The sequence below is a fragment of the Phasianus colchicus genome, chromosome 18 (genome assembly GCF_987193195.1).
Source record: "Phasianus colchicus chromosome 18, bPhaCol1.hap1.1, whole genome shotgun sequence".
In the NCBI taxonomy this organism is placed as follows: domain Eukaryota; kingdom Metazoa; phylum Chordata; class Aves; order Galliformes; family Phasianidae; genus Phasianus; species Phasianus colchicus.
The window spans coordinates 13,606,452-13,619,244 of NC_143453.1; the positions used below are offsets into that span (position 1 = coordinate 13,606,452).

At 49.2% G+C, this 12,793-nt stretch overlaps 1 long non-coding RNA gene across 2 annotated transcripts; it reads left to right on the forward strand.

The window, feature by feature from the left end:
* Nucleotides 1–133: 133 nt before the first annotated feature.
* LOC149915561 (uncharacterized) lies at nt 134–9,741 on the forward strand. Of its 2 annotated transcripts, none has more exons than XR_016472138.1 (5): nt 134–528; nt 3,647–3,798; nt 5,261–5,412; nt 6,866–7,016; nt 8,531–9,741. It is a non-coding gene; the product is annotated as an uncharacterized LOC149915561 (long non-coding RNA). The 2 variants fall into 2 exon arrangements; XR_016472139.1 differs by lacking the exon at nt 134–528 and adding an exon at nt 2,010–2,132.
* Nucleotides 9,742–12,793: the final 3,052 nt, after the last annotated feature.

The window sequence follows — 12,793 nt, forward strand, 5'->3', positions numbered from 1 at the left end:
CTCTGGGATTGGCTGGGAGGCAGCGTTAATTTTGATCTTGACCTGAACCCCTAGCTTAATGGGAACTCTAATGATAATTACATTAACCTGCAATGCATCTGTAAACCTAACCCTTAGCCTGATGTAAAAAAAAATGTCTCTAACCCGAAATGCAGCAATAAAAATAACACCCCTTGTTTTCTGTCAAATTAACCTTCATCCCAATCGTAGTGCAGAAAGCAATTGTTAAACTAATAAACTAACTGTGACTTCAAACCAACAAATAGCATTAATTTTATCCCTAATGCTCCTTTGTGACATCATTAGAGCAGTGTGCACAGGGTGCAGCCCTTGCATATGTGGGATAGTGCCTTCATTACTGTATTGTGTCCAACAGGTGGCAGCGGAGAGGTGCGGTGTTCCCGGGCACCATAAAAACTGCACGGAGAGATCTGTGGCTCCTCATAAGAACAGCTTGGAACAGAAATCCGCTTTTCCTGGGATGCCCTGGAAGCCGACTTTGCTGACTGGTAATTGTCTGCCCAGCAGGTAAGGGCAGCGTACGCACACCAATGTTTACCCATTATGTAGCGTGGTACAATGTAGCACTCCCGGAGCTCTTTATTGCATTTTAGGGTACCCCAAAGGCTGCCTGTCCTTTTCTTCCCACATTCTATTTGTCTCTGGCCTTTCACTGCAGTGTTCTCCTTCTCTTTACCCTAGACATTATCTACTGCATTTTCTTGCTGTCCTGTTTTGGTGTTCTGTGCCCCATTGTCGTGGCCACTGTACTTAGCTTTCTTTGCTGCATTCTCTTCAGCATTTGGTTTTGGCATTTCTTGCCTTGTTCTCTTGGCTGTTGTCCTCAGCATTTCCTGCCATCTCATAGCCATTGCCTGGGCGTTCCCTGTGGCATTCTCCTTGGCCTCCTGTTTTGGCCTACCCAGCCACCTTCTCTTGGCCTTCTGCATGGGCTTTCTTTGCCATGTTCTCTCTGGCCACTTGTTCTGGAGTTCCCTGCCACATCCTCTTGGCTTCCTGTTTTGGCACTTCCTGCCATGTTCTCTTAGCCCTTGCCTAGGCATTTACTGCTGTGTTCTCTTAGCCTTCTGTTTTGGTATTTCTTGCCATGTTCTCTTGGCCGTTGTCCTCGGCACTTCCTGCCATCTCATAGCCCTTGCCCGGGCGTTCCCTGTGATGTCCTCCTCGGCGTCCTGTTTGGCGTTCCCTTCCCTGTGGCATTCTGCTTGGCCTCCTGTTTTGGCCTACCCAGCCACCTTCTCTTGGCCTTCTGCATTGGCTTCCTTTGCCATGTTCTCTTTGGCCGCTTGTCCTGGCGTTCCCTGCCACGTCCTCTCGGCCTCCTGTTTTGGCATTTCTTGCCATGTTCTCTTAGCTCTTGCCTAGGCATTTCTTGCCATGTTCTCTTGGCCTTCTGTTTTGGTGTTTCTTGCTGTGTTTTCTCGGCCTTTGCTGTTGGCCTTCCCTGCTGTGCTCTCCTTGCCCTCACCATAGCTTATCACTGGGTATTTTCCTTGCTTTTGCCCTTCCCTTAGCCTTTGCTGTTTGCTTTGCCTTTACCTCAGATTTCCCTTTGCTTGTCCTGGGAGTTTGGCACGCCTTTGCCTTTGGCTCTCTGGGATTGGCTGGGAGGCAGCGTTAATTTTGATCTTGACCTGAACCCCTAGCTTAATGGGAACTCTAATGATAATTACATTAACCTGCAATGCATCTGTAAACCTAACCCTTAGTCTGATGTAAAAAAAAATGTCTCTAACCCGAAATGCAGCAATAAAAATAACACCCCTTGTTTTCTGTCAAATTAACCTTCATCCCAATCGTAGTGCAGAAAAGAAGTTGTAGTTAGTTTAACAATTCAAGCCAACAAATAGCATTAATTTTATCCCTAATGCTCCTTTGTGCCATCATTAGAGCAGTGTGCACAGGGTGCAGCCCTTGCATATGTGGGATAGTGCCTTCATTACTGTATTGTGTCCAACAGATGGCAGCGGGGAGCTGTGGCACTCCTGAGTGCCATAACAACTGCACAGAGCAATCTGTGGCTCTTCATGACAACAGCCAGGAACAGAAATCTGCATTTCCTGCGATGCCCCGGAAGCCAACTTTGCTGACGGTAATAATCTGCCCAAGAGGTAAGGGCAATGTTTACCCATTACTTAGTAAGACACAAGGTAGGGTACCCGGAGTTCATTTCTGCATTTCAGCGTGCCTTACAGGCTGTCCGTTCTCTTCCTTGTGCGTTCCCCTTGCCTCTCCTCTGTGCCTAGTTATTTCCTGCAGCATTCTCTTTGGTCTCTGTTCTGATGTCTGTGGTGGCATTCTCTTGTGCCTTGCCCAGTGTTTTGGCATTTCCTCCATTGTTTTCTTGGGCCCTGCCCTCTGTTTTGGCGTTCCTGGCGGTGTTTTCTTGGGCCCTGCCCTCCGTTTTGGCGTTCCTGGCGGTGTTTTCTTGGGCCCTGCCCTCCGTTTTGGCGTTCCTGGCGGTGTTTTCTTGGGCCCTGCCCTCCGTTTTGGCGTTCCTGGCGGTGTTTTCTTGGGCCCTGCCCTCCGTTTTGGCGTTCCGTGCATTGTTCTCTTGAGCCTTGCCCTCCGTTTTGGCGTTCCCTGCATTGTTCTATTGGGCCCTGCCCTCTGTTTTGGCATTGCCTGTGGCATTATCTTGGTTTTTGCCCTCTGTTTTGGTGTTCTGTGCAATGGTCTCATCAGTCTTGTGCTGTTTTGGTGTTCCTTGCGGCATTCTCTTTGATCTTGTCCTTCATTTTGGCATTCCCGAGGCTGTCCCTTGAGGCCCGGCCTCTGGCGAGGCCTTCCCTTTGTTGTTCTCCATGACTTTGCCTTGTCTTTGATGTTGCCTTCCCTTGGGTGCTGTCTATACCTTTGCCTTCTGTTTTGGCGTTCCCTGTGGCATTCTCCTTGGCCTCCTGTTTTGGCCTACCTAGCCACCTTCTCTTGGCCTCATGCATTGGCTTCCTTTGCCATGTTCTCTTTGGCTGCTTGTTCTGGCGTTCCCTGCCACGTCCTCTCGGCCTCCTGTTTTGGCACGTCCTGCCGTGTGCTCTTAGCCCTCACCTAGGCATTTCTTGCTGTGTTCTGTTGGCCTTTGCCGTTGGCCTTCCCTGCTGTGCTCTCCTTGCCCTTGCGCTCACCATAGCCTTTCATTGGGCATTCTCCTTGCTTTTGCCCTTCCCTTAGCCTTTGCTGTTTGCTTTGCCTTTACCTCAGATTTCCCTTTGCTTGTCCTGGGAGTTTGGCACGCCTTTGCCTTTGGCTCTCTGGGATTGGCTGGGAGGCAGCGTTAATTTTGATCTTGACCTGAACCCCTAGCTTAATGGGAACTCTAATGATAATTACATTAACCTGCAATGCATCTGTAAACCTAACCCTTAGCCTGATGTAAAAAAAAATGTCTCTAACCCGAAATGCAGCAATAAAAATAACACCCCTTGTTTTCTGTCAAATTAACCTTCATCCCAATCGTAGTGCAGAAAGCAATTGTTAAACTAATAAACTAACTGTGACTTCAAACCAACAAATAGCATTAATTTTATCCCTAATGCTCCTTTGTGACATCATTAGAGCAGTGTGCACAGGGTGCAGCCCTTGCATATGTGGGATAGTGCCTTCATTACTGTATTGTGTCCAACAGGTGGCAGCGGAGAGGTGCGGTGTTCCCGGGCACCATAAAAACTGCACGGAGAGATCTGTGGCTCCTCATAAGAACAGCTTGGAACAGAAATCCGCTTTTCCTGGGATGCCCTGGAAGCCGACTTTGCTGACTGGTAATTGTCTGCCCAGCAGGTAAGGGCAGCGTACGCACACCAATGTTTACCCATTATGTAGCGTGGTACAATGTAGCACTCCCGGAGCTCTTTATTGCATTTTAGGGTACCCCAAAGGCTGCCTGTCCTTTTCTTCCCACATTCTATTTGTCTCTGGCCTTTCACTGCAGTGTTCTCCTTCTCTTTACCCTAGACATTATCTACTGCATTTTCTTGCTGTCCTGTTTTGGTGTTCTGTGCCCCATTGTCGTGGCCATTGTACTTAGCTTTCTTTGCTGCATTCTCTTCAGCATTTGGTTTTGGCATTTCTTGCCTTGTTCTCTTGGCTGTTGTCCTCAGCATTTCCTGCCATCTCATAGCCATTGCCTGGGCGTTCCCTGTGGCATTCTCCTTGGCCTCCTGTTTTGGCCTACCCAGCCACCTTCTCTTGGCCTTCTGCATGGGCTTTCTTTGCCATGTTCTCTCTGGCCACTTGTTCTGGAGTTCCCTGCCACATCCTCTTGGCTTCCTGTTTTGGCACTTCCTGCCATGTTCTCTTAGCCCTTGCCTAGGCATTTACTGCTGTGTTCTCTTAGCCTTCTGTTTTGGTATTTCTTGCCATGTTCTCTTGGCCGTTGTCCTCGGCACTTCCTGCCATCTCATAGCCCTTGCCCGGGCGTTCCCTGTGATGTCCTCCTCGGCGTCCTGTTTGGCGTTCCCTTCCCTGTGGCATTCTGCTTGGCCTCCTGTTTTGGCCTACCCAGCCACCTTCTCTTGGCCTTCTGCATTGGCTTCCTTTGCCATGTTCTCTTTGGCCGCTTGTCCTGGCGTTCCCTGCCACGTCCTCTCGGCCTCCTGTTTTGGCATTTCTTGCCATGTTCTCTTAGCTCTTGCCTAGGCATTTCTTGCCATGTTCTCTTGGCCTTCTGTTTTGGTGTTTCTTGCTGTGTTTTCTCGGCCTTTGCTGTTGGCCTTCCCTGCTGTGCTCTCCTTGCCCTCACCATAGCTTATCACTGGGTATTTTCCTTGCTTTTGCCCTTCCCTTAGCCTTTGCTGTTTGCTTTGCCTTTACCTCAGATTTCCCTTTGCTTGTCCTGGGAGTTTGGCACGCCTTTGCCTTTGGCTCTCTGGGATTGGCTGGGAGGCAGCGTTAATTTTGATCTTGACCTGAACCCCTAGCTTAATGGGAACTCTAATGATAATTACATTAACCTGCAATGCATCTGTAAACCTAACCCTTAGCCTGATGTAAAAAAAAAATGTCTCTAACCCGAAATGCAGCAATAAAAATAACACCCCTTGTTTTCTGTCAAATTAACCTTCATCCCAATCGTAGTGCAGAAAGCAATTGTTAAACTAATAAACTAACTGTGACTTCAAACCAACAAATAGCATTAATTTTATCCCTAATGCTCCTTTGTGACATCATTAGAGCAGTGTGCACAGGGTGCAGCCCTTGCATATGTGGGATAGTGCCTTCATTACTGTATTGTGTCCAACAGGTGGCAGCGGAGAGGTGCGGTGTTCCCGGGCACCATAAAAACTGCACGGAGAGATCTGTGGCTCCTCATAAGAACAGCTTGGAACAGAAATCCGCTTTTCCTGGGATGCCCTGGAAGCCGACTTTGCTGACTGGTAATTGTCTGCCCGGCAGGTAAGGGCAGCGTACGCACACCAATGTTTACCCATTATGTAGCGTGGTACAATGTAGCACTCCCGGAGCTCTTTATTGCATTTTAGGGTACCCCAAAGGCTGCCTGTCCTTTTCTTCCCACATTCTATTTGTCTCTGGCCTTTCACTGCAGTGTTCTCCTTCTCTTTACCCTAGACATTATCTACTGCATTTTCTTGCTGTCCTGTTTTGGTGTTCTGTGCCCCATTGTCGTGGCCATTGTACTTCGCTTTCTTTGCTGCATTCTCTTCAGCATTTGGTTTTGGCATTTCTTGCCTTGTTCTCTTGGCTGTTGTCCTCAGCATTTCCTGCCATCTCATAGCCATTGCCTGGGCGTTCCCTGTGGCATTCTCCTTGGCCTCCTGTTTTGGCCTACCCAGCCACCTTCTCTTGGCCTTCTGCATGGGCTTTCTTTGCCATGTTCTCTCTGGCCACTTGTTCTGGAGTTCCCTGCCACATCCTCTTGGCTTCCTGTTTTGGCACTTCCTGCCATGTTCTCTTAGCCCTTGCCTAGGCATTTACTGCTGTGTTCTCTTAGCCTTCTGTTTTGGTATTTCTTGCCATGTTCTCTTGGCCGTTGTCCTCGGCACTTCCTGCCATCTCATAGCCCTTGCCCGGGCGTTCCCTGTGATGTCCTCCTCGGCGTCCTGTTTGGCGTTCCCTTCCCTGTGGCATTCTGCTTGGCCTCCTGTTTTGGCCTACCCAGCCACCTTCTCTTGGCCTTCTGCATTGGCTTCCTTTGCCATGTTCTCTTTGGCCGCTTGTCCTGGCGTTCCCTGCCACGTCCTCTCGGCCTCCTGTTTTGGCATTTCTTGCCATGTTCTCTTAGCTCTTGCCTAGGCATTTCTTGCCATGTTCTCTTGGCCTTCTGTTTTGGTGTTTCTTGCTGTGTTTTCTCGGCCTTTGCTGTTGGCCTTCCCTGCTGTGCTCTCCTTGCCCTCACCATAGCTTATCACTGGGTATTTTCCTTGCTTTTGCCCTTCCCTTAGCCTTTGCTGTTTGCTTTGCCTTTACCTCAGATTTCCCTTTGCTTGTCCTGGGAGTTTGGCACGCCTTTGCCTTTGGCTCTCTGGGATTGGCTGGGAGGCAGCGTTAATTTTGATCTTGACCTGAACCCCTAGCTTAATGGGAACTCTAATGATAATTACATTAACCTGCAATGCATCTGTAAACCTAACCCTTAGTCTGATGTAAAAAAAAATGTCTCTAACCCGAAATGCAGCAATAAAAATAACACCCCTTGTTTTCTGTCAAATTAACCTTCATCCCAATCGTAGTGCAGAAAAGAAGTTGTAGTTAGTTTAACAATTCAAGCCAACAAATAGCATTAATTTTATCCCTAATGCTCCTTTGTGCCATCATTAGAGCAGTGTGCACAGGGTGCAGCCCTTGCATATGTGGGATAGTGCCTTCATTACTGTATTGTGTCCAACAGATGGCAGCGGGGAGCTGTGGCACTCCTGAGTGCCATAACAACTGCACAGAGCAATCTGTGGCTCTTCATGACAACAGCCAGGAACAGAAATCTGCATTTCCTGCGATGCCCCGGAAGCCAACTTTGCTGACGGTAATAATCTGCCCAAGAGGTAAGGGCAATGTTTACCCATTACTTAGTAAGACACAAGGTAGGGTACCCGGAGTTCATTTCTGCATTTCAGCGTGCCTTACAGGCTGTCCGTTCTCTTCCTTGTGCGTTCCCCTTGCCTCTCCTCTGTGCCTAGTTATTTCCTGCAGCATTCTCTTTGGTCTCTGTTCTGATGTCTGTGGTGGCATTCTCTTGTGCCTTGCCCAGTGTTTTGGCATTTCCTCCATTGTTTTCTTGGGCCCTGCCCTCTGTTTTGGCGTTCCTGGCGGTGTTTTCTTGGGCCCTGCCCTCCGTTTTGGCGTTCCTGGCGGTGTTTTCTTGGGCCCTGCCCTCCGTTTTGGCGTTCCTGGCGGTGTTTTCTTGGGCCCTGCCCTCCGTTTTGGCGTTCCTGGCGGTGTTTTCTTGGGCCCTGCCCTCCGTTTTGGCGTTCCGTGCATTGTTCTCTTGAGCCTTGCCCTCCGTTTTGGCGTTCCCTGCATTGTTCTATTGGGCCCTGCCCTCTGTTTTGGCATTGCCTGTGGCATTATCTTGGTTTTTGCCCTCTGTTTTGGTGTTCTGTGCAATGGTCTCATCAGTCTTGTGCTGTTTTGGTGTTCCTTGCGGCATTCTCTTTGATCTTGTCCTTCATTTTGGCATTCCCGAGGCTGTCCCTTGAGGCCCGGCCTCTGGCGAGGCCTTCCCTTTGTTGTTCTCCATGACTTTGCCTTGTCTTTGATGTTGCCTTCCCTTGGGTGCTGTCTATACCTTTGCCTTCTGTTTTGGCGTTCCCTGTGGCATTCTCCTTGGCCTCCTGTTTTGGCCTACCTAGCCACCTTCTCTTGGCCTCATGCATTGGCTTCCTTTGCCATGTTCTCTTTGGCTGCTTGTTCTGGCGTTCCCTGCCACGTCCTCTCGGCCTCCTGTTTTGGCACGTCCTGCCGTGTGCTCTTAGCCCTCACCTAGGCATTTCTTGCTGTGTTCTGTTGGCCTTTGCCGTTGGCCTTCCCTGCTGTGCTCTCCTTGCCCTTGCGCTCACCATAGCCTTTCATTGGGCATTCTCCTTGCTTTTGCCCTTCCCTTAGCCTTTGCTGTTTGCTTTGCCTTTACCTCAGATTTCCCTTTGCTTGTCCTGGGAGTTTGGCACGCCTTTGCCTTTGGCTCTCTGGGATTGGCTGGGAGGCAGCGTTAATTTTGATCTTGACCTGAACCCCTAGCTTAATGGGAACTCTAATGATAATTACATTAACCTGCAATGCATCTGTAAACCTAACCCTTAGCCTGATGTAAAAAAAAATGTCTCTAACCCGAAATGCAGCAATAAAAATAACACCCCTTGTTTTCTGTCAAATTAACCTTCATCCCAATCGTAGTGCAGAAAGCAATTGTTAAACTAATAAACTAACTGTGACTTCAAACCAACAAATAGCATTAATTTTATCCCTAATGCTCCTTTGTGACATCATTAGAGCAGTGTGCACAGGGTGCAGCCCTTGCATATGTGGGATAGTGCCTTCATTACTGTATTGTGTCCAACAGGTGGCAGCGGAGAGGTGCGGTGTTCCCGGGCACCATAAAAACTGCACGGAGAGATCTGTGGCTCCTCATAAGAACAGCTTGGAACAGAAATCCGCTTTTCCTGGGATGCCCTGGAAGCCGACTTTGCTGACTGGTAATTGTCTGCCCAGCAGGTAAGGGCAGCGTACGCACACCAATGTTTACCCATTATGTAGCGTGGTACAATGTAGCACTCCCGGAGCTCTTTATTGCATTTTAGGGTACCCCAAAGGCTGCCTGTCCTTTTCTTCCCACATTCTATTTGTCTCTGGCCTTTCACTGCAGTGTTCTCCTTCTCTTTACCCTAGACATTATCTACTGCATTTTCTTGCTGTCCTGTTTTGGTGTTCTGTGCCCCATTGTCGTGGCCATTGTACTTAGCTTTCTTTGCTGCATTCTCTTCAGCATTTGGTTTTGGCATTTCTTGCCTTGTTCTCTTGGCTGTTGTCCTCAGCATTTCCTGCCATCTCATAGCCATTGCCTGGGCGTTCCCTGTGGCATTCTCCTTGGCCTCCTGTTTTGGCCTACCCAGCCACCTTCTCTTGGCCTTCTGCATGGGCTTTCTTTGCCATGTTCTCTCTGGCCACTTGTTCTGGAGTTCCCTGCCACATCCTCTTGGCTTCCTGTTTTGGCACTTCCTGCCATGTTCTCTTAGCCCTTGCCTAGGCATTTACTGCTGTGTTCTCTTAGCCTTCTGTTTTGGTATTTCTTGCCATGTTCTCTTGGCCGTTGTCCTCGGCACTTCCTGCCATCTCATAGCCCTTGCCCGGGCGTTCCCTGTGATGTCCTCCTCGGCGTCCTGTTTGGCGTTCCCTTCCCTGTGGCATTCTGCTTGGCCTCCTGTTTTGGCCTACCCAGCCACCTTCTCTTGGCCTTCTGCATTGGCTTCCTTTGCCATGTTCTCTTTGGCCGCTTGTCCTGGCGTTCCCTGCCACGTCCTCTCGGCCTCCTGTTTTGGCATTTCTTGCCATGTTCTCTTAGCTCTTGCCTAGGCATTTCTTGCCATGTTCTCTTGGCCTTCTGTTTTGGTGTTTCTTGCTGTGTTTTCTCGGCCTTTGCTGTTGGCCTTCCCTGCTGTGCTCTCCTTGCCCTCACCATAGCTTATCACTGGGTATTTTCCTTGCTTTTGCCCTTCCCTTAGCCTTTGCTGTTTGCTTTGCCTTTACCTCAGATTTCCCTTTGCTTGTCCTGGGAGTTTGGCACGCCTTTGCCTTTGGCTCTCTGGGATTGGCTGGGAGGCAGCGTTAATTTTGATCTTGACCTGAACCCCTAGCTTAATGGGAACTCTAATGATAATTACATTAACCTGCAATGCATCTGTAAACCTAACCCTTAGCCTGATGTAAAAAAAAATGTCTCTAACCCGAAATGCAGCAATAAAAATAACACCCCTTGTTTTCTGTCAAATTAACCTTCATCCCAATCGTAGTGCAGAAAGCAATTGTTAAACTAATAAACTAACTGTGACTTCAAACCAACAAATAGCATTAATTTTATCCCTAATGCTCCTTTGTGACATCATTAGAGCAGTGTGCACAGGGTGCAGCCCTTGCATATGTGGGATAGTGCCTTCATTACTGTATTGTGTCCAACAGGTGGCAGCGGAGAGGTGCGGTGTTCCCGGGCACCATAAAAACTGCACGGAGAGATCTGTGGCTCCTCATAAGAACAGCTTGGAACAGAAATCCGCTTTTCCTGGGATGCCCTGGAAGCCGACTTTGCTGACTGGTAATTGTCTGCCCGGCAGGTAAGGGCAGCGTACGCACACCAATGTTTACCCATTATGTAGCGTGGTACAATGTAGCACTCCCGGAGCTCTTTATTGCATTTTAGGGTACCCCAAAGGCTGCCTGTCCTTTTCTTCCCACATTCTATTTGTCTCTGGCCTTTCACTGCAGTGTTCTCCTTCTCTTTACCCTAGACATTATCTACTGCATTTTCTTGCTGTCCTGTTTTGGTGTTCTGTGCCCCATTGTCGTGGCCATTGTACTTAGCTTTCTTTGCTGCATTCTCTTCAGCATTTGGTTTTGGCATTTCTTGCCTTGTTCTCTTGGCTGTTGTCCTCAGCATTTCCTGCCATCTCATAGCCATTGCCTGGGCGTTCCCTGTGGCATTCTCCTTGGCCTCCTGTTTTGGCCTACCCAGCCACCTTCTCTTGGCCTTCTGCATGGGCTTTCTTTGCCATGTTCTCTCTGGCCACTTGTTCTGGAGTTCCCTGCCACATCCTCTTGGCTTCCTGTTTTGGCACTTCCTGCCATGTTCTCTTAGCCCTTGCCTAGGCATTTACTGCTGTGTTCTCTTAGCCTTCTGTTTTGGTATTTCTTGCCATGTTCTCTTGGCCGTTGTCCTCGGCACTTCCTGCCATCTCATAGCCCTTGCCCGGGCGTTCCCTGTGATGTCCTCCTCGGCGTCCTGTTTGGCGTTCCCTTCCCTGTGGCATTCTGCTTGGCCTCCTGTTTTGGCCTACCCAGCCACCTTCTCTTGGCCTTCTGCATTGGCTTCCTTTGCCATGTTCTCTTTGGCCGCTTGTCCTGGCGTTCCCTGCCACGTCCTCTCGGCCTCCTGTTTTGGCATTTCTTGCCATGTTCTCTTAGCTCTTGCCTAGGCATTTCTTGCCATGTTCTCTTGGCCTTCTGTTTTGGTGTTTCTTGCTGTGTTTTCTCGGCCTTTGCTGTTGGCCTTCCCTGCTGTGCTCTCCTTGCCCTCACCATAGCTTATCACTGGGTATTTTCCTTGCTTTTGCCCTTCCCTTAGCCTTTGCTGTTTGCTTTGCCTTTACCTCAGATTTCCCTTTGCTTGTCCTGGGAGTTTGGCACGCCTTTGCCTTTGGCTCTCTGGGATTGGCTGGGAGGCAGCGTTAATTTTGATCTTGACCTGAACCCCTAGCTTAATGGGAACTCTAATGATAATTACATTAACCTGCAATGCATCTGTAAACCTAACCCTTAGCCTGATGTAAAAAAAAAAAATGTCTCTAACCCGAAATGCAGCAATAAAAATAACACCCCTTGTTTTCTGTCAAATTAACCTTCATCCCAATCGTAGTGCAGAAAGCAATTGTTAAACTAATAAACTAACTGTGACTTCAAACCAACAAATAGCATTAATTTTATCCCTAATGCTCCTTTGTGACATCATTAGAGCAGTGTGCACAGGGTGCAGCCCTTGCATATGTGGGATAGTGCCTTCATTACTGTATTGTGTCCAACAGATGGCAGCGGGGAGCTGTGGCACTCCTGAGTGCCATAACAACTGCACAGAGCAATCTGTGGCTCTTCATGACAACAGCCAGGAACAGAAATCTGCATTTCCTGCGATGCCCCGGAAGCCAACTTTGCTGACGGTAATAATCTGCCCAAGAGGTAAGGGCAATGTTTACCCATTACTTAGTAAGACACAAGGTAGGGTACCCGGAGTTCATTTCTGCATTTCAGCGTGCCTTACAGGCTGTCCGTTCTCTTCCTTGTGCGTTCCCCTTGCCTCTCCTCTGTGCCTAGTTATTTCCTGCAGCATTCTCTTTGGTCTCTGTTCTGATGTCTGTGGTGGCATTCTCTTGTGCCTTGCCCAGTGTTTTGGCATTTCCTCCATTGTTTTCTTGGGCCCTGCCCTCTGTTTTGGCGTTCCTGGCGGTGTTTTCTTGGGCCCTGCCCTCCGTTTTGGCGTTCCTGGCGGTGTTTTCTTGGGCCCTGCCCTCCGTTTTGGCGTTCCTGGCGGTGTTTTCTTGGGCCCTGCCCTCCGTTTTGGCGTTCCGTGCATTGTTCTCTTGAGCCTTGCCCTCCGTTTTGGCGTTCCCTGCATTGTTCTATTGGGCCCTGCCCTCTGTTTTGGCATTGCCTGTGGCATTATCTTGGTTTTTGCCCTCTGTTTTGGTGTTCTGTGCAATGGTCTCATCAGTCTTGTGCTGTTTTGGTGTTCCTTGCGGCATTCTCTTTGATCTTGTCCTTCATTTTGGCATTCCCGAGGCTGTCCCTTGAGGCCCGGCCTCTGGCGAGGCCTTCCCTTTGTTGTTCTCCATGACTTTGCCTTGTCTTTGATGTTGCCTTCCCTTGGGTGCTGTCTATACCTTTGCCTTCTGTTTTGGCGTTCCCTGTGGCATTCTCCTTGGCCTCCTGTTTTGGCCTACCTAGCCACCTTCTCTTGGCCTCATGCATTGGCTTCCTTTGCCATGTTCTCTTTGGCTGCTTGTTCTGGCGTTCCCTGCCACGTCCTCTCGGCCTCCTGTTTTGGCACGTCCTGCCGTGTGCT